At 38.6% G+C, this 21,138-nt stretch overlaps 1 long non-coding RNA gene across 1 annotated transcript in view; it reads left to right on the top strand.

Moving 5' to 3' along the window:
- LOC132345247 (uncharacterized) overlaps window positions 1–19,099 on the top strand; it is a 178,518-nt gene extending 159,419 nt beyond the window's left edge. The window contains exon 3 of the long non-coding RNA XR_009494469.1: window positions 18,265–19,099. This is a non-coding gene — a long non-coding RNA (uncharacterized lncRNA). The remainder of the gene's footprint in view (window positions 1–18,264) is intronic.
- Window positions 19,100–21,138: the final 2,039 nt, after the last annotated feature.

Below are 21,138 nucleotides of genomic sequence, written 5' to 3'. Positions count from 1 at the left end.
CCTAATGCCTCCCTCTCCGCTCCCCTCCCAGAGGTAGCCACCACCTTGAGTTGGCATTTGCCTGACAGGGTTTGGATATTTCAAGTCAGCTGTACCTGATGCTGTTATATGAAGGAGCACTGGAGAATTCACAGAGAAATAGCTTGGTGATCAGGGCCTGTTTTGCCACTGCTGGTAGATCTGTGACTAAGTTGCTCCCATACAGAGGTTCAGTCTACGCACAGATGCAGTTCCTCTTGAAGGGGCTTCAGAGCACAGGACTATGTGTATGGGCTGGAAGTGTGGGTTGTAAGTACCGACGTCTGGTAGATCGGTCTTCATCTTTAACCTCCGTTAGCATGAACCAGCTGTATGACCTCAGTCTAATAGCATAACCTCTTTGAGCCTCATTGTAAATATAGAGATGAAGGGACTTCCCTGGCACTCTAGTGGTTAAGAGCTTTTAAATGGTCCACATTAAAAAAAAAAAAATCTTTAAGGAAATGAAGCTGAAATGAGAAGAACCTGCATTTCAATGTGGTGGTAAGAATTAAAAGAATAAATGTGCAGAAACTGCTTGGTTAGTACTCAATTAAAGGTAGTCAGAGTTTCAATTCAGCTCAAAGGAAAACCTAAATGATTCCTTGAAATACCATACAGTGTGCTGGTTATTGTTAAGGAAATATACAGAATCTAAATTTGGTCGTCTGTGTTATTTCTCCTTTTGCTTTTTAGTTTTTCTCTTTTTTAATGGTCTTTCTCTCACCGTCTACCATTGGATCTTAACATGTTTGCCAATGTTTCATATAGGTCATCAAGAGAAAAATAACTCAAACGGTAAATGTTTTTTTAGTCAAGATGTGATATGATAGAATGCTAGGTTAAAAGCATGACACTTTTAGTGAGCAAAACTAATACAGACAAGGGAGTTCCCTGGTAGTCTAGCAGTTAGGGCTGTGTTTCCTCTGCAGGAGGCATGGGATTGATCCCTGGTTAGGGAGCTAAGATGCTGCAAACAAACAAACAAACAACAACAACAAAAACCCTAATGCAAACTAAATGTAACCAAAAGAACTGATTTTTAATCATTTCTATGTTGGTGGCATTGGATTAGCAACATTTTGATGGTTTAATGAATTCAATTAACTTTTTCAATTATGTTAATCTTTAAAATTTATAGGTAGCAGTGCATGAAAGGAAAACAATTATTTAAAAAGCCTTTTTATCTGTTCCCTAGCAAGCAAAGCTTTTCTTACTTTTAGAAACGTTTTGGTTCTGAATCATATGTGTATATATGCTGTGCATGTGTGCATGCATGCTCAGTGGCTTTAGTTGTGTCTGATTCTTTGTGACCTTAAGGACTGTAGCCCGCCAGGCTCCTCTGTCCATGGGATTCTCCAACCAAGAACACTGGAGTGGGTTGCCATGCCCTCCTCCAGGGATCTTCCCGACCCAGGGCTTGAACCAGCATCTCCTAAGTCTCTTGCATCGCGGGCAGATTCTTTACCTCTGAGCCATGGGGGAAGCCCACATACACGTCTGTGCTGTGTGCTGTGCTTAGTTGCTCAGTCATGTCCAACTCTTTGCAACACCATGGACTGTAGCCCACCAGGCTTCTCTGTCCATGGAGATTCTCCAGGCAAGAATACTGGAGTGGGCTGCCATGCCATCCTCCAGGGGATTTTCCCAAGCCAGCGAGCAAACCCAGGTCTCCGGCATCACAGGCAGATTCTTTACTGTCTGAGCCCCTAGGGAAGCCCATGAATACTGGACTGTCTTCAGGGGATCTTCCTGACCCAAGAATCGAACCCGGGTCTCCTTCATTGCAGGAGGATTCTCTACCAGCTTAGCTACCAGAGATGCTTGTATGCATGTCTACCTATGTATACATGTATGCGTATGTGTACTTACTCAGTTTTCCTGTTCCTTTTGCTAGATTTGACAAAGAATGTGATTTTCAATTGTGAATTGTTACCTATGAAATACTTGGGAAAAAAAATCTTAGAGACCTTTTGGAATTAACTGAGCTTATTCATTCAACAAAATATTCAGCAAATATTTACTGCATAGGTATTATGAAGTATAATTTTAGGGGCTAGAGATGGCTTATAAATTCCAGGAGACGTGAAACTGAAGATGCCTTTTGTTTTCTTATGTGATAGTTTCCAAGTTGTATTTTAATCACAAAGTCACAAATACATTTAAGAACTATTCATCTGAATATCCATTTATAATAGAAACATTAGAAATTTAGGAACAGAATAATGGATTTCCTTAATAGATAAATATATGGAATATAAAGAATAGATGGGATTGAAATGTGTCTACCTTATGTATCAGTGCACTTTACTCAGTTATTTCTATGGCTGTAAGAGATAAATATTTATATCAACTTATTGATGAAGAAACTGAGAGACTGTGGATTTGTTACGGATTCCAAACTAAGAGAGACACCATCAGTATAAAGAAAACTTCAAGTCTTATTCCAAAGTCTCCTTTCTCCTGTTAGAAATGTCCCTATTTAAATCAGTTAAAAAAAAAAAGATAACCTTTCTAATATGTGTTAAATATTGTTTTGGAGTTCTAGTCAGTGCAGGAAGATACAAAAATCAGAAGAACTAGTATTTGAAAACAAAATAAAATGTCATCTTTGCATACTGTGATTGTATACTTTTAAAAACTAAAATCAAAAGTCTAAAAAAAAAAACTCTAGGCATCAATAAAGCAGAAAGATGAATGCAAAATAAATACATACAAATCCCAAAGAGCCTTTTATCTCAGGTCAGAATAATGAATAAGAATCTAAATTATTTGATAATATATATTCTTATAAGGGAGTTGCATGTTTTATTTAATGTAGACAAAAGTGTAAAACTTTACGAATATTAGAAAGATAACATTAGAGAACACCAATGGAGAGATAAACAATTATCCTTGAAAGTGATGATAAATCAGAAAGACTTCTATTTAATTCAGTCAATTTATAGGTTAGACATAATCCAACTCAAAACCTGAATAGGATTTTTGAACTTAATGGTGATTATAATTTGTTTCTTCAAAAATACATATCATTTTGGAGCACTTACTATGTGATGGACATTATTCTAAATGTTTTACATAGAATAAGCACTTCACATAAAAACAGTATCTTTATTACCCCCACTTTACAAATAAGGAAACAGAGGCCAATAGAAGTTCAGGTAACTTACCCAAGTTCACATGATGATTAATAAATTGCTGAGCCAGGGTTCTGAAGGCCCACGTGCATGCACCACCATGCTCAGCTAAGAGCACTGACTAGCCCTTTGAAAAGTGGAACATTAAAGTGGAGCTAGTCTTTTCAAATAAGCATGTGACAGTGGTGGTTTAGTTGCTAAGTCATCTCCAACTCTTGCCGTCCCATGGACTGTAACCTGCCAGGGATCTCTGTCTATGGGATTTCCCAGGCAAGAATACTGGAGTGAGTTGCCATTTCCTCTTTCAGGGGATCTTCCCAATCCAGGGATTGAACTCATGTCTCCTGCATTGCAGATGGATTCTTTACTGCTGAGCCACCAGTGAAGTCCTCAGTGAGCATGTAGATAAATGGAATAGCGTAGTCCAGAAATAACCATATCGTATAGAAGGATATAATAAATAACAAGAGACATCTTAAATGAACAATGAATGAATTATTTAATCTACGTTATTTGAGATTCATAGCTAGCATTTTTTTTGAAAAAAGAAATCAGCTTCCTAGCCCAATTTCATACCTCATGATCAAAATAAGTTTTGAATGGCTAACATGATAGGTAAGAGAACATAGCGGAACAGATAAGTTATTGCCTGTCAGATGTCTGGAGAAATCATTATTACTGTTATTGTTATTTTTTTTACTATGAAGTGACAGGAGAAATCACAAAGGGAAAGACTAACACATTTGGCTGCATAAAGACTTTTAAACACCGCACAACAACAAGAACAAAATAACTCAGGTCACCAGATGGGAAAGGATCACATCAGACATGACAGAGGCCACCATCTGTGGTGGAAACCCTCAAAGGAGAAGCGGAAGCAGTGGACAGGTTCTTTTCTCCATGCTGAGCTTTGGGAGTACAGAAGACCCGCTCTCAAGCGGGAGCAGGGCTTGTGTTCTGGGGATGCACCTGGGTGTCCACATTGGATGTGGCCTGTGCACAGGGAGGAGAAAGCTGGCCTGTGGCCTGGTGAGCTCTGGCAAGGCTCTGGGGGTGCTGGCGGACTGGAGTGGTCCTCAGGTAGGACAGGATGTGGCCACCCAGAAATGTTGTATCTAGGAAGGTCTAGAGGAAGAAAAGAAGGAAAAACTGAGAGGATAGAGTCTGGATGTGGAATGAATCAGGAGAGCCAGCCTAGAAAATCCACCTCACTGGCAAGGAGGGTAACTGCTTTCATGGGCAGAGGAGACGGTGGATTGGTATTTCCCATTGTTTCTCCACTGGAAAATGGGAGGTCTGTAAGCAGGAGAAACAGGACGCCATGGGAGGTGGATTTTTCTTAGCTGTAAGTGAATTCTTTATGTGGCGATGACAGGACAGTGATTTCTAAGGACAATCCCAGGACTCAGGAGGCCACGTGGGAACTTGGAGGGAAATAGAAGCTCTGAGGCATCTCATGAGCTTTCACATCAAGAACTCATTTAATACATGGAAAAAAAAAAGACATGAATAAGCAATTCATGCAACAGCAATGACAGCCAACTAAGAAACAGAACACAGATCACCTTCACGAGTACCCAAGCACATGAAGCTGATACAGCACTTCAGAAAAATGACTTTTTGTCTGATAAACCAGCCTCCTTCCGCTAAATCTAAGCTCAGAGCTGACAGAGAGTTTTGGATTTTATTTGCTGCTCTGTGACACCCCTAAGAATGATTAGTCAGAGTAGATACTCAATAAATATTTGTTAAATGTAAAAGACAACACTTAGCTGCCCTGTTTGTGGCAAAAGCTTAATAATTCAAATGTTGCTGATGACATGCTAAATTGGTTCAGCATTTGGGAAAAAATAAGAAAACAAAGTCGTGTTTCACTGTACATATGCCAATGTTCAAATCTTTTGAGTCCATCAGTGTGCTTTTGGGAATTTGTTCTAAGAAAATAGTTGAACCTTAAAACAAAGCTATACATGTGAACTTCTACAATACCAGGGAAAGAAAATACAAACAGAGGTTAATAAACCTTACAGATTGTACACATAATGTTATTTATCTATTTAAAACGACACTTAAGAAGACATAGACATCTCCATAGAGATGTAGAGGATTCCATAATGGTAAATGGATAAAGCAAAATTTAGAGGAGCCTCCCTGCAGCCTCCAATGCCCTTTCTGGAAGCGCATCTTCCTGCCCCTCTGAATCTTGCGACTGTAGAGGCAGACAGACCCTGTAGATGCCTGATAAAGCTTCCAGTGTTACACAATGCCGCCGTTGCCCAGCAAGTGTGCCTGCTGCTGTTGTGACACTAGACGTGATGTGCTTTCACTTTAGTGTCACTTCTCCTACATTGAGGTCCCCACATTGTACAACCTTATCTTCTCAAGGAGATCCAACCTGTCCATCCTAAAGGATATCAGTCCTGGGTGTTCGTTGGAGGGACTGATATTGAAGCTGAAACTCCAATACTGTGGCCACCTGATGTGAAGAGCTGACTCATTGGAAAAGACCCTGATGCTGGGAAAGATTGGGGGCAGGAGGAGAAGGGGCGACAGAGGATGAGATGGCTGGATGGCATCACCAACTCAATGGACATGGGTTTGGGTGGACTCCGGGAGTTGGTGATGGACAGGGAGGCCTGGCGTGCTGTGGTTCATGGGGTCGCAAAGAGTCATACATAACTGAGCGACTGAACTGAACTGATCTTCTCAACTGGGTCAAAAACATTAAATAGTAAAGATGTTATGTTGACCTTTGTCTTTATTCTGTGTTCCAAATCATCCTCCCAACACTGTTTAACCAAAAGTATGTGTCCACTTCTAACTTGTTTCAGTTAGATTTTCTTTGAAAGCCCTGCAGTTTCTTATGCAAATCAACCCCACTGGGTCTGACTCTCTGCATGCCCATGCATGCCTGAATCCTATAGTGACAAGAATACTTAGGCGCAAACTATGACCCGCTGATGTGAAAAGAATTTTTTGTTAAGTGCTGAGATGTGATGCTTGCTCTTATTTGAACAATGTTTTTATACTTTATACAAAATATGATGTAATATATAAAATATCTTGTAAAATACAAGAAAATGAAAATCAATTTTCATTAGTGAAAATCAGTCACTGATATCTGTTCATTTCTTGACAGTTCTTGAGTTACTCCTTTGTGTGTTTTTCTTTTTTTTTCTTTAATTAAAAAAGTACTAATATAAGGTCTGTTTGAAACCATTGGAATGTTTATATATAAAATGTTGATAATCTTATTCTGTCCAATCCATTTTTCCTCCTCTGAAAAACAAATCTTAGTAGTTTGATGTATAGGTTTCCTCACATGTCTCTTTTTCTTCCTGTTTATACAAAAAAACCTAAATTCACATCCTCATATATGGAGAAGCTGTGTGTGTATTGGAATCCCTATACACACGAATTTGAAGCTTGTGTTTTTCACTTACTAACTCATCTGGACATCTCTTCTGCTCATCTAATATGGATCCTACCAATTATATTTGTAGTAGCACAATATTCTGTAGTATAAGTGATTCATAGTTCAATTGACTTAGACTTTTCCATTCTAAGAAAAGTCTAAATTTCTAGGCAGGGCCTTTTAAAAGCACTAATGATCACAAACTTCTTGAGAGGAAGTCCATATCTTATCTGTTTTGTTATAACAAAGAGTTTAGCACATATGTATGAAAAAGCCAATTTCTGGGGGGAAAAAATCTACCAAATACATGTATTCCTTTAGTGTCAGAAGCTAGAATTAATTTTACATGTCTCCTTTGTAATTACTTGGAGAAGGAAATGGCAGCCCACTCCAGTGTTCTTGCCTGGAGAATCCCAGGGATGGGGGAGCCTGGTGGGCTGCCGTCTATGGGGTCACACAGAGTCAGACACGACTGAAGTGACTTAGCATTTGTAATTACTTGGGTAGTTTTCTAATGAATCATAAATAAGAACCATTATTATACTGGATGCCATGAAAAAGGAGGCTCAAATTGAGGAATAAGAATAAAACCTTTTGAACAGACACTCAGCTAATTTTATATCTTGAAGGCTTTGAGGCATCTTCTAAATTGCTTCTAAAAGATATTGCTCATGTTTAAAACACTTCTATCTGCAGATCAAAATCTTTAAGCCTGAAGTGTCATGGTGTCTGCAACTAACTTTCAAATGGTTCAGCAAAAATTATACATATCATGTGGATATATATGTGGATATATGTGTGTGTGTGTATGTGTGTGTGTATATATATGTATATAATCACGTATGTGTGTATACATAAACACACAGATATGCATATGCATATACAAAGAGAGAAAGCAAATTGGACAGATGTTAACAATTAATGACTATAAATGAGAGGTACTTGGATATTCATTGTACTATACTTTTACATTTTTGGAAGGTTTGAAAATTAGCAAAAGAAAATATTAGGAAAAAGAATGCCAACAGTGTTTGAAAGCATGAATTTTAAAGCAAATCTCAATAACCCTAATATTAATTTTAATTATTTTTAAATTATTAATAACTTTGAAAAAATCTTTCATGGTTTAAAAAAAATGGTATACAATTTTAGCTTTTTACTTCTTTAGTCAAAAGATGAGTATTTTTCATATGTTTCCAAGAACTTTAACTTTCCCTTTTATGAATGGTCTTTGTCCATGCCTCTGTGGAAGGCTTACTTCTGAAGAGCCTTTTATAAATGATATAAGTATATTGATTTGAAAATTTGAAAGTGAAACTCACTCAGTCATGCCCAACTCTTTGTGACCCCATGTATTATACAGTCCACGTAATTCTCCAGGCCAGAATACTAGAGTGGGTAGCCTTTCCCTTCTCCAGGGGATCTTCCCAACCCAGGGATCAAACCCAGGACTCCTGCATTGTAGGCGGATTCTTTGCAAGCTGAGCCACAAGGGAAGCCCAAGAATACTGGAGTGAGTAGCCTATCCCTTCTCCAGGGGATCTTCCCTACTGAGGAATTGAACCAGGGTCTCCTGCATTGCAGGTGGATTCTTTACCAACTGAGCTATCGGAGAAGCCCCTAAGTATATTAATACTTTGTGGTATATAAACAGATAACTCTCAAACATATGTCATAAGAGAATTTTATATATTAAAGTACAATAACCAATGGAAAAGGGAAAAATTGGAAAAGTTGGCAAATTCTCACATACCCATATGTGAGATTTTTAACATATCTCACACTATTTTCATTACCAAAATTAAGGATATATAATTAAGTTGATGGCAAAAAAAGCATGAAATCTTAAAAACCATTAAAACAAATACAGATAATTATTAGTTGATCTTGGATGGGAAGAACTTTGCATAAAAATGATGGCAGAAAGAACAAAGAAAAATCTGGCCATCTATTTGATTATATACAAATCTAAAAAAAAACTGTATGTAGATAAACACCAAAGAATTGAAATCCTTAAAATACGCCCTGGAGCAGGAAATGGCAACCCACTCCAGTATGCTTGACTGGAAAATCCCATGGACAGAGGAGCCTAGTGGGCTACAGGTCATGGGGTTGCAAAGAGTCGGACACAACTGAGTGAACACAGACATGCACACACAAATATTTTAAAAAAAAACTGTTCATAGGCAAACACAAAAGAACTGAAATCCTTAATATAAAGAGCACTCGAAATCAATAAAAACAATAATGTCACAACAGAGAAAAACATTAAACAAAACAAAAACCCAGAAGAAAGAAAATTCAAGTCATAAAAGAAGAACTCCAAATGCCTTTAAAACATCGGAACAGATATTTTAAAACAGAGAATGCAGGGCATTTGTTCAGTTAGTCTATGGCAGTTTGTATGAGTGCGATTTAGCTTCAGCTGATGATGATCCAGAAAACTGCCAATAATATTTTTGAAAATGTTAATGTAGTACTCAACTGTCTGTTAGCAAAAGCATGGCAGGCAAGAGGGCAGATTATCCAGCCATATTTGGCATTGGTCAGGCCCTTATTAAAGTAATGCAATCAATATGGAGTTCCACCCTTTAACATGCATGTGGGGAAACTATAGAGGATCTCCTGAGAGGCATGGCTGAAATGATTACAGAGAAAGTCAAACTGATGGGGGAAGATTAAGGGGATTGTATTTATTTAGTCTAGAGAGGAAAAGCTAAATAGCAAATACCTAGTTATTTTCAATTATATAAGTATGTGAATAAAAATGATTATCCTGAGGAAAGCTGGATTATTCCATCTGTATGATAGACACTAAGCTAAGAGGAATATGCTTAAATTACACCAAGAGACTCTAATTAACTTTAGGCCTTGCAAAACTTCGGGGAAGACTAACAAAGAAACTAAGGACCCCTTGCCTTTGTATATCTTTCTGAGCAATTTAGACAACTGCCCATCTTGTGGCTTAGTTATAGAATAGCAGGTGGCTGGGTCCTTGATTAGAATTATAGGCTTATAGAATCTTAGAACTGAAAAATAGCTTCAGTAGATTAAAGTTTCTCATTTGTATGTTCTGTAGATTTCTGTTGCCACTCACCAATAGCATATACAAAGGAGAGAGTAGGATATAAAGTGTTAAAAGTTACAGTTCTTTCATGGTCAAATGACTGGAGCTTTTTAAAGCATCTACTCAGACAATGTGAACAAATCTTAGTTATCTGGTAGGAAAAAAACAAACTGTAAATTGGGTTTGGGGGGGATAGTACTGTGATTCTTAAGCTTTTTCCAGGTTAGATAAAAACTAGTATTTATCCCCCCCAAAATGCAAATAGTTACATGCACACAAGTCCCCAAACATAGAGGCCAAGGTGGAGGTAGTGTGATACAGTGGTTAAAAGCACAGCAAATGGACTTCCTGTATCTGTATTGAAATCCTGCCTTTTCCAATTACTAACCTGACAATCTTAAGAATCTTAATTTCTCCATGTCTGTTCCACATTTCTAAAATAGGGATGGGGGCTTCCCTTGTGGCTCAACTGGTAAAATAGGGATAACTTATATTCTGGAATATTTTGATAAACATCAATTAAGTAACAAAAGTAAATTAAAAAATATTTTTAAGTAAATGGCCTGACACAAAGCTGATAGTATAGAAAAAAGTAGTAAAATTCATTCAGTAGATGTTTCATGTTAAAAAATGAAAAAGAATAAAATGCATTCCTTGCACTTAATAATTAATAATTACTTTCAATAATTTTTTCCTGTTCTTTATATATGTGTGTATGTGTAAGATTGATGTGGAGCCCTTGTGTACAGGTAGTGATAGATATATGATATTTATTATTGTAGGTCATCGTCAAAATGCTTGTAGTCATTACAGGTTATTACTTTTGATTATTTTTTATCCCTTTAAAATTTTTTTTCTAGGGTTCTCTACTGGAACATAATATATATGCCCACCTCATTTCAAGTTATTTTGAAATAACATGACACCACCTTGTATGTAAGGCAACAACCTAACAATATACTTCCACCCACCCTCTCAGCCTTGGTGCCACGAACCTTATACATTTTACTTCTACACGTTACCAACCCTACAACATATTGCTGTCTTTTTTGCTTTAAATGGTCAACTTTCCACCAAATAAACTGAGAAAAAGAAAAAAAACAAAAACAAAAACCTCCACATATATTATCTCTGGTATGCTTCAGTATTTCCTGTAGAACTGAGCCACTATGCTCCATGGTTTTCCCTCAACCTAAACAATTTCCTTTAGCATGTTCTATAGTGAGAGCCTTCTGGCAATAACCTCTTTCACCCTTAACAATCTAAACACATCTCTCTCTCATTCCCACAGTTGAAGGACATCTTTCCTGGTTATAAAACTACAGACTGACAATCCCCCTTCCTCAGCACCTCAAAGATGCTATTCCATTGCCATCTGGCCTACTTTGCTTCTGCTGAAAATCAAATATCCCTGTCTTTGTTTCTCTGTGTACAATGTCCCCTCTTAACTCATTGCATGTGGTTTTCTCTTTATTCTTGGTTTTCAGTAATTAGACCGTAATATACCCCCAGTGTTATTTGGCTTGTATTCTTTCTGCTTGAAGTTCACTGAGTTTCTTGACTTTCGGAGTGGATATTTTAAATAACATTAGAAAGTTGTTCAGTCATTGGCCCTTAAAATATTTTCTGTCTCTCCTTTCCTGACATTTCAGTTGTATGTCTATTGGGCCATTTGATTTGATCTCTTAGGTCTCTGATCTACTCTGTTCTTTTTTCCTTTCAATCATTTTTTTTTTTTTTTTTGCTCTGGAAAATCTTTACTGATCTGTTTTTAATTCCACTGATGATTTCTTCTGAAGTGTACAGTGCTTTTGTGTTTGTTTGGATTGTCTGAGAAGCAAACGTAAAGATGGGATTCGATTTCCAAAAGATATGTTGGGAAAATATCTGTGAAGGATAAAAGATGAGGGAGCATAAAAAAAAGAGAGAGAACCTTCAGATTGTAAAGTTTGGTGTCTGTGAAGGACATGAAAAGGATATGGAAAAATGATTATATGGGAAATATAGACTTTGTTACCCAGAAGTAAAAATGTTTTGCCAGGCTGATGGAAATTTCTCAATCCAAAGTAACCCATGGGAGAGTTCCTAGAACTCATAGGAAAGGGCTTTTTTGCCTCTGTCATTCTCAGCCATTGGCTGGGAGGAGCCTGTAGGAGGCTTGGCTTTTGAATGTCTGCCATGAAAGATCCAGAGACCAGTTGTGGGCTCTTGGTCAGTTTTGCTCCATACAGCAGGTCTGAACAACACCCATTTATGATTAACCTAGTGTTGTTAGGCCCGTCTAATTATTTTTAATTTCAGATATTGTGTTTTTAGTGCTATAATTTTCCTTCTGGCTCTTTTTAATGTTTTTGTTTCTTTCCTTAAAACCCCTATCTATTCATTTATTACATTTATTTTTCTTTAATAGATTTGTAATAGTTAAAAATAGTTGTTGTTCTTCAGTTACTAAGTTGTGTCCGACTCTTGGCAACCTCATGAACTGCAGCACACCAGGCTTCTCTGTCCATCACTATCTCCCTGAGCTTGCTCAAACTCATGTCCACTGAGTCAGTGATGCCATCCAACCATCTCACCCTTTGTTGCCCCCTTCTCCTGTTGTCCTCCTTTTCCCCAGCATCAGGGTCTTTTTCAATGAGTCAGTTCTTTGCATCAGGTGGCCGAAGTATTGGAGCTTCAGCTTTAGCATCAGCCCTCCCAATAATATTCAGGGTTGATTTCCTTTAGGATTAACTAGTTTGATTTCCTTGCAGTCCTAGGAACTCTCAAGAGTCTTCTCCAGCACCACAGTTTGAAAGTGTCAATTCTTTGGTGCTCAGCCTTCTTTATGGTCCACCTCTCACATCCATACATGACTACTGGAAAAGCCATAGCTTTGACTATACAGACATTTGTTGGCAAAATTATGTCTCTGCTTTTTAAAACACTGTCTAGGTTTGACATAACTATTCTTCAAAAGAGCAGGCGTCTTTTAATTTTGTGGCTTCAGTCACCTTCTGCATTGATTTTGGAACCCAAGAAAATGAAATGACACTGTTTCCACATTTTCCCCATCTATTTGCCATCAAGTGATAGGATCAGATGCCATGATCTTAGTTTTTTGAATGTTGAGTTTTAAGCCAGCTTTTTCACTCACCTCTTTCACCTTCATCAAGAGGCTCTTTAAGTGCCTCTTCACTTTCTGCCATTAAAGTGACATCATCTTCATATCTGAGGTTGTTGATATTTCTCCTGGCAATCTTGATTCCAGCTTGTGATTCATCTAGCCTGGCATTTCACCTGATGTACTCTGCATATAAGTTAAATAAGCAGGGTGACAATATACCGCCTTGACATACTCCTTTCCTGATTTGTAACCAGTCTATTGTTCCATGTCTGGGTTGAACAATTGCTTCTTGTCCTGCATACAGATTTCTCAGGAGGCAGGTAAAGTGGTCTGGTATTCCCGTCTCTTTCAGAATATTTCACAGTTTGTTATGATCCACAAAGTCAAAGGCTTTAGCATAGTCAATGAAGCAGAAGTACGTGATTTTTTGAAATTCCCTTACTTTTTCTATGATCCAGCATATGCTGGCAATTTGATCTCTGTTTCCTCTGCCTTTTCTAAATCTAGCTTGTACATCTGGAAGTTCTTGGTTCACATACTACTGAGGTCTAGCTTGAAGGATTTTGAGCAAAATCTTGCTGGCATGTGAAATGAGTGCAATTGTACAGTAATTTGAACATTCTTTGGTATTGCTTTTCTTTGGGATTGGAATAAAAACTGACCTTTTCCACTCCTGTGGCCAGTGCTGAGTTTTCCATTTTTGCTGGCTTAATGAATGCAGAACTTTAACAGCATCATCTTCTTTTAAGACTTGAAATAGCTCAGCTGGAATTCCATCACCTCCACTAGCTTTGTTCATAGTAACACTTCCTAAGGCCCCCTTGACTTCTCATTCCAGGATGTCTGGCTCTAGATGAGTGACCACATCATCATGGTTGACTGGGTCATTAAGAGCTTTTTTTGTATAGTTCTGTGTATTCTTGCCACCTTTTTAAAATCTTTTCTGCTTCTGTTAGGTCCTAGCCATTTTTGTCCTTTATTGCACCTATCTTTGTATGAAATATTCCCTTGGTAACTCCAGTTTTCTTAAAGAGATCTCTAGTCTTTCCCATTCTATTGTTTTCCTCTATTTCTTTGCACTGGTCACTTAAAAAGGCTTCCTTATCTCTCCTTGCTATTAACTGCATTCAGTTGGTTGTATCTTTCCCTTTCTCCTTTGCCTTTAGCTTCTTTTCTTTTCTTTTCTCAGCTATTTGTAAGGCATCCTCAGACAACCATTTTGCCTTCTTGCATTTCTTTTTCTTGGGAATGGTTTTGGCCATCGCCTCCTGTACAATGTTATGAACCTCCGTCCATAGTTCTTCAAACAGTCTGTCTACCAGATCTAGTCCCTTGAATTTATTCATCAACTTCACTGTATAATCATAAGGGATTTGATTTAGGTCATATCTGAATGACCTAGTCATTTTCCCTATTTTCTTCAATCTGAGCCTGAATTTTGCAATAAGGAGCTGATAATTTTAGCCACAGGCAATTCCTGGTCGTATTTTTGCTGACTGTGTAGAACTTCTCCATCTTTGGCTGCAAAGAAGATAATCAATCTAATTTCAGTATTCACCATCTGCTGATGTCCATGTTTTAGAATCATCTCTTGTGTTGCTGGAAGAGGATATTTGCTATGACCAGTGTGTTGTCTTGGCAAAACTCTGTTAGCTTTTGCCCTGCTTCATTTTGTACTCCAAGGTCAAACTTGCCTATTTTCAAGGTATCTCTTGACTTCCTACTTTTGCATTCCAGTGCCCTATGATGAAAAGGGGGAAAATAATTAGTTTATTAATAAAAATCTATGTATGCTAATTCCAATAGTTAGATCGCCTGTCAGTCTGAATAGGCTATGCTTTTCTTCTTAAATATTTTCCTTTTTCTTTGCGTGTCTCATAATTTCTGACTGTTTTCTGGACATAGAAACGAACAGTGGAGACTGAGGTACATTATTTTTTGTTTGTTTTATTATCCAGAGAGTGTAAATTCTTTCTTTTGTTTTTTGATTACAGTGAGGGACTAGTAATTCATCTCTCTCCTATAGGGGTGTTCAGTTGGTACTGAATCACAGCTTTCATTATATCATATCACCTATGGTTAACCACATTCCCAACTTCCTTCACAGACTTTTTGACCTTGTCTGTATTTGAGCTGGGAGGAGGTTAGGCTGTAGTTTCATCTTTGAATCAAAATCTGGAGGATCTCTAGAATTTGAGCATCATGAGAATGTGAGAGACTTTGTAATTATGTTTTTTCTTCCAGTCTCCCTCTCATTATAATCTGGGGGTATGTCAAGGAGAGCGCTGTCAGACTGAGCAATTAGTTTTTCATCTAGGACTCATTCAGGCTCTAGTCTTCTCTGCTAGGCTTCACTGTTGAATAACATTTGTCTGATTTATTTTTCACTCAAAACATCCCAAACTACAACAAGCTGGCTCCTCTGTCCTCCTCTACCCAGATCATGTGCTCACATCCAGGTGTGGGAACTTACTCTGTTTATCTAAGAAGGCATATTCTGTGAAATTCAGTTCATCAAGTCTTCCTTGCACCTGCCACTCTTTGCACATCTCATAGAGAAGTATGATTTTTATTTTGTCTAAATATTTCTTATGATTACCATATATGAAAAGGTCTTTTGTGTCTGTGTAAGATTACCTGGGAACAGAACTATGTAACAGTTTATTGATAAGTGGTAGATGAAGACTTACAGCTCACTGATCTATTGTTGAGCTTGTAGCTATTTAGTATTGATATAATATTAAATATTAATTATTATAATAAATTTAGTATTGATATAATATTAAATATTATTTATTATAATAAATTATTTATTAAAATTTGGTACCCAGATAGGATGAAGGGTCTGAGGTCAACAGGTTTGCTTATTTCACAACATCTCCCTTTGGCCTGATGCTCCCTGTTGCCCCTTCCCACTAGTAAGTGGTGATCTAGGGGGATGATCACTCCCCCTTGTGTGTTTTCTCAGGGCTGAGTAACCTTTAAACTTACATAGTTTTGCTTGGCTATTATTGTCCCTCCCTAGAATGCACTTTTCCTCTTTTTCTACTACAGTGAACTCCAGAACCCATTTCATGCATACTCTCCTTTGAGAATCCTTTCCAAAATCTTTAAAGCTTTTTCTTAAACTTTGTCTGCTAAGGGCAAGAAAATACTTTGTTTTGTAGGCCCTTCTCTGTCAGCACTATTCAACTCAGCTAGTGAAGTAAGAAAGCTGCAGTTCACAAGACTTTTTTGATCATTCTTGCTGTCTTGCAGGTTCCAAGATCACTACACTACAGATAAGATGTAAATGAATAAGCTCGGCTATGTCCCCATAAAATTTAATTTACCAAAACAGCCAGATTGTAGTTTGCTGAGACTTTTCCTAAACAATTAGTAGACCTACATAACTGTGCTTGTCGAATTGTAAGGTGGTTGATTGTTCATTTCAGCTACTTTGAACACAGATAATGTGCAGTGTACTCTGTTACTAGCATGTATGTTGGGCACACAGTAATTCTTTGCAGTATAAATGAAAAAAGGAAGAAATGGAGGAAAATGTGAGATGACTGTGGAAATGGAGAGACAGAAGAAAATGAAAAAAAAAAAATAGCTGTCTTTGATAAACAATGCTAGTTCCTGTACCAGATGAACCCTTCAGTGTCAGTTCTCAGTTTCCTAACACAACAAAGATTTATTTCTTACATCATGTGCACGAGAGAGCTAAGTCAGTTCAGTCATGTCTGACTCTTTGCGAGTCCATGGACTGTAACCCACCAGGCTCTTCAGTCCATGGAATTCTTCGGGTATGGATACTGAAGTGGGTTGCCATGCCCTCCTCCAGGGGATTTTCCCAACCCTGTGATTGAACCTGCATCTCATGTCTTTTGCATTGACCGATGGGTTCTTTACAACTAGTGCCACCTGGGAAGCCCTACTTACTTCATAGTTCAGTGTGAACTGGTAGGCTTCAGTGGCATAGACTCTGTTCAGCACAATCATTCAGGAACCCAAGTCCTTCCATCTGAAGGCTCCACTATCTACTCTAGGTCCATTCAGACAAGAAAAGAGAGCACAGGTCATGAGTAGGAGGTTCTAATGACCCAGGACTGGACATGGTACCCATCACTTCTGTATATGTTCTGTTGTCAAGATCTAAGCCATAGGTACCCTGCTATGGTTTAAAAAAAAAAAAAGAGTCTGAAAAATTTTACCTAACTCTGTGCCCGGCAAGAAGAAGGGGTTATAACTGTTGGTAAGCACTAGCAATATAGTTTGGGTTGCCCTGAATGAAGGCAATGAGGGAATAAAGCTGTTGAGGTGAGAAAGCAATTAAAAGACACTTCCCAGAGAGAGGGAGCAGCATTTCCAACAGTAGTATACAGGTTAATTTTCTCAATAGACATCAGCCCTTGTAAAGGCTATCATTTGCAAATATATAAACTATCTTAGATAAATATAATTGTGTGCCAGTGTGGGAAAAAAATCCACAAAACTATGATTGGCCACACTTCAAGATACAGTGAAGCAATATGGCAGATGTGTGGGAAGGCACCTGCCCTCAGTCTGGGTGAGGTTACAGGCACTAGATTTGGTTATTTTGAAGCCCACGGTATAATTATCAGTCTCTGAAAACAATTTTATCCTAATTTAATCTTAATTACATTGAGTCTCTTTCTCAGTAGCTGCAATTATGTCCTTTAGAATAATCCCACTAGCCATTTCTCAGAGTTATTGAGAGTGTTTTCTTATCAGAGCTGGTGGGAAATAGTGATAGGAATGGGAAGGTAGAGATCTTACATATAAGAAAGCAGTTTATAAAGAATAAAAGAAAGATATTGATCATGTAAAATGTATAGTTATTAAAATATTATTATCATTATTTTAGTTTATTTATTACAGTTGAATTGTTTATGGAGTTGAAATACCAGTCATTATACCTGCCTAAGGGAGATTAATCCATGAGAACTTTTTTTTTAATGAAGGGATTACAGGGAAGCTGTTTTCCTGAAGATGCAAAACAGGATTGTGGGTCCCTTCCAAAATTCTACTTCCTTTAAAATCTGGTTTCAAAATGGCTTTCCAGAAGAGTAGATAATTTGGATATGCTGTAAGTAAGTTCCTGGGCCTGAATTGCCATTGTCAGTATAGTGGTTGGTGAACAAATGAAAAATATCTGCAATTAGATTCAGGCTCTGGAGCTGAGGCAGCTTGAAGAAAGCCACTAAAGGAGTTGGAAGGAAACCACTGCCCTTTCATTTACAAAAGGATGAGGTATCTCCACTGAAGCCTTGGTTTCTTAAACAGGCCCTGGGACTCCATCCTGACAGCTCACAAAGTATCTTCACACAGTCTCTCTTGCAGTCTCTAGCAAGGTCACCAGCTTTTCACAATTGCTGTCATGGCAGTGGCTGTCTTGGCAGGATGTACAATCCTTACTGCCATAGAGCCTCAATATATTTAGCTCAGTAACCATGCTTAGGAGTTGGGTGGAATGGGTTGTCATGACTTCTGGTTTCTGTCCTGCCTTTTCTTTTAGGATGTGAGTTATCTTGGCTGAAACTGAAGAATGAAACAATGCAGGTGCAGTTTGGGTGAGTGAAGGCTATACATTTTTTCGTGATTGTTAAATTCTCATTTTATACATTCAAGGAGTGGGCATGTGTGTTGAAGAGTATAAAATTTCCTGTTACAAAAGATTAAAATGACATGTTTCTGTGTGCTATCAGCTAATGACTGCGCTAACCAAAGAAAGGAAGCACTAAATAGCTAGTTGAGAATTGATTTCACTTTGGAAAATAGAAATCCATGAGAAGAATTCTAAGGAAAGTGTGAGCTATATTAACTGCGTGCTTGGAAACACAGATGGTGACTGCAGCCATGAAATTAAAAGACGCTTACTCCTTGGAAGGAAAGTTACGACCAACCTAGATAGCATATTCAAAAGCAGAGACATTACTTTGCCAACAAAGGTTCGTCTAGTCAAGGCTATAGTTTTTCCTGTGGTCATGTATGGATGTGAGCTGGACTGTGAAGAAGGCTGAGCACCGAAGAATTGATGCTTTTGAACTGTGGTGTTGGAGAAGACTCTTGAGAGTCCCTTGGACAGCAAGGAGATCCAACCAGTCCATTCTGAAGGAGATCAGCCCTGGGATTTCTTTGGAAGGAATGATGCTAAAGCTGAAACTCCAGTACTTTGGCCACCTCATGAGAAGAGTTGACTCATTGGAAAAGACCCTGATGCTGGGAGGGATTGGGGGCAGGAGGAGAAGGGGACGACAGAGGATGAGATGGCTGGATGGCATCACTGACTCAATGGACGTGAGTCTCAGTGAACTCCAGGAGTTGGTGATGGACAGGGAGGCCTGGCGTGCTGCGATTCATGGGGTCGCAAAGAGTCAGACACGACTGAGCGACTGATCTGATCTGATCTGGAAACACAGTAAGCTCTCAATAGATGATAGTCTTTAATAAAGAACTTTCGTTAACATTGATTGAGTGCCCATTATGTACCAAAAACTGTTAAAATGACTCTATGACATCAGATCAGATCAGTCGCTCAGTCGTGTCCGACTCTTTGCAACCCCATGAATCGCAGCACGCCAGGCCTCCCTGTCCATCAACAACTCCCAGAGTTCACTCAGACTCACGTCCATCGAGTCAGTGATGCCATCCAACCATCTCATCCTCTTCGTCCCCTTCTCCTCTTGACCCCAATCCCTCCCAGCACAGGGTCTTTTCCAATGAGTCAACTCTTCTCATGAGGTGGCCAAAGTACTGGAGTTTCAGCTTTGGCATCATTCCTTCCAAAGAAATCCCAGGGCTGATCTCCTTCAGAATGGACTGGTTGGATCTCCTTGCAGTCCAAGGGACTCTCAAGAGTCTTCTCCAACACCACAGTTCAAAAGCATCAATTCTTCGGCGCTCAGCCTTCTTCACAGTCCAACTCTCACATCCATACATGACCACAGGAAAAACTATAGCCTTGACTAGACGAACCTTTTTTGGTAAAGTAATGTCTCTGCTTTTGAATATGCTATCTAGGTTGGTCGTAACTTTCCTTCCAAGGAGTAAGCATCTTTTAATTTCATGGCTGCAATCACCATCTGTAGTGATTTTGGAGGCCAGAAAAATAAAGTCTCACACTATTTCCACTGTTTACCCATCTATTTCCCATGAAGTGATGGGACCGGATGCCATGATCTTCGTTTTCTGAATGTTGAGCTTTAAGCCAACTTTTTCACTCTCCTCTTTCACTTTCATCAAGAGGCTTTTTAGTTCCTCTTCACTTTCTGCCATAAGGGTGGTGTCATCTGCATATCTGAGGTTATTGATATTTCTCCCGGCAATCTTGATTCCAGTTTGTGTTTCTTCCAGTCCAGCGTTTCTCATGATGTACTCTGCATATAAGTTAAATAAACAGGGTGACAATATACAGCCTTGACGAACTCCTTTTCCTATTTGGAACCAGTCTGTTGTTCCATGTCCAGTTCTAACTGTTGCTTCCTGACCTGCATACAAATTTCTCAAGAGGCAGATCAGGTGGTCTGGTATTGCGATCTCTTTCAGAATTTTCCACAGTTTATTGTGATCCACACAGTCAAAGGCTTTGGCATAGTCAATAAAGCAGAAATAGATGCTTTTCTGGAACTCTCTTGCTTTTCCCATGATCCAGCAGATGTTGGCAATTAATCTCTGGTTCCTCTGCCTTTTCTAAAACCAGCTTGAACATCAGGAAGTTCACGGTTCATGTATTGCTGAAGCCTGGCTTGGAGAATTTTGAGCATTACTTTACTAGCGTTGTGAGATGAGTGCAATTGTGCGGTAGTTTGAGCATTCTTTGGCATTGCCTTTCTTTGGGATTGGAATGAAAACGGACCTTTTCCAATCCTGTGGCCACTGCTGAGTTTTCCAAATTTGCTGGCATATTGAGTGCAACACTTTCACAGAATAACTCTATAATATAGGCAGTATTATACCCATTTTACAGATGATGAAACCGAGGCATAGATAATCTATAGATCTTGTCTAGGTTCACAAAGGAAGCTCAGAGTTAGCATTCAGTTCCAGCCACCTTGACTCCAGAGCCTCATCTGAGAACCTTCCCTATATTCTATTGCCCACCAACCTGGCATGTGGTCTGCTTTCCTATGCTTTTATTTTTTTTTTAATTTAAAATTTTATTTATTTTTTTCTATTCTTCTTCAATTCTTTCACCATTTAGGTTGTTACAGAATATTGAACAGTTTCCTGTGCTATTGGAGAAGGAAATGGCAGCCTACTCCAGTACTCTTGCCTGAAGAATCCCATGGACAGAGGAGCCTGATAGGCTACAGTCTGTGGGGTCACAAAGAGTTGGACACGACTGAGCGACTTCACTTCACTTCACACTTCCTGTGCTATACAATGGGTC

The sequence above is a fragment of the Bos taurus genome, chromosome 5, assembly GCF_002263795.3.
Source record: "Bos taurus isolate L1 Dominette 01449 registration number 42190680 breed Hereford chromosome 5, ARS-UCD2.0, whole genome shotgun sequence".
In the NCBI taxonomy this organism is placed as follows: Eukaryota; Metazoa; Chordata; class Mammalia; order Artiodactyla; family Bovidae; genus Bos; species Bos taurus.
The sequence above is the reverse complement of the archived record's forward strand: the minus strand, read 5'-3'. Positions and strand labels throughout refer to the sequence as shown.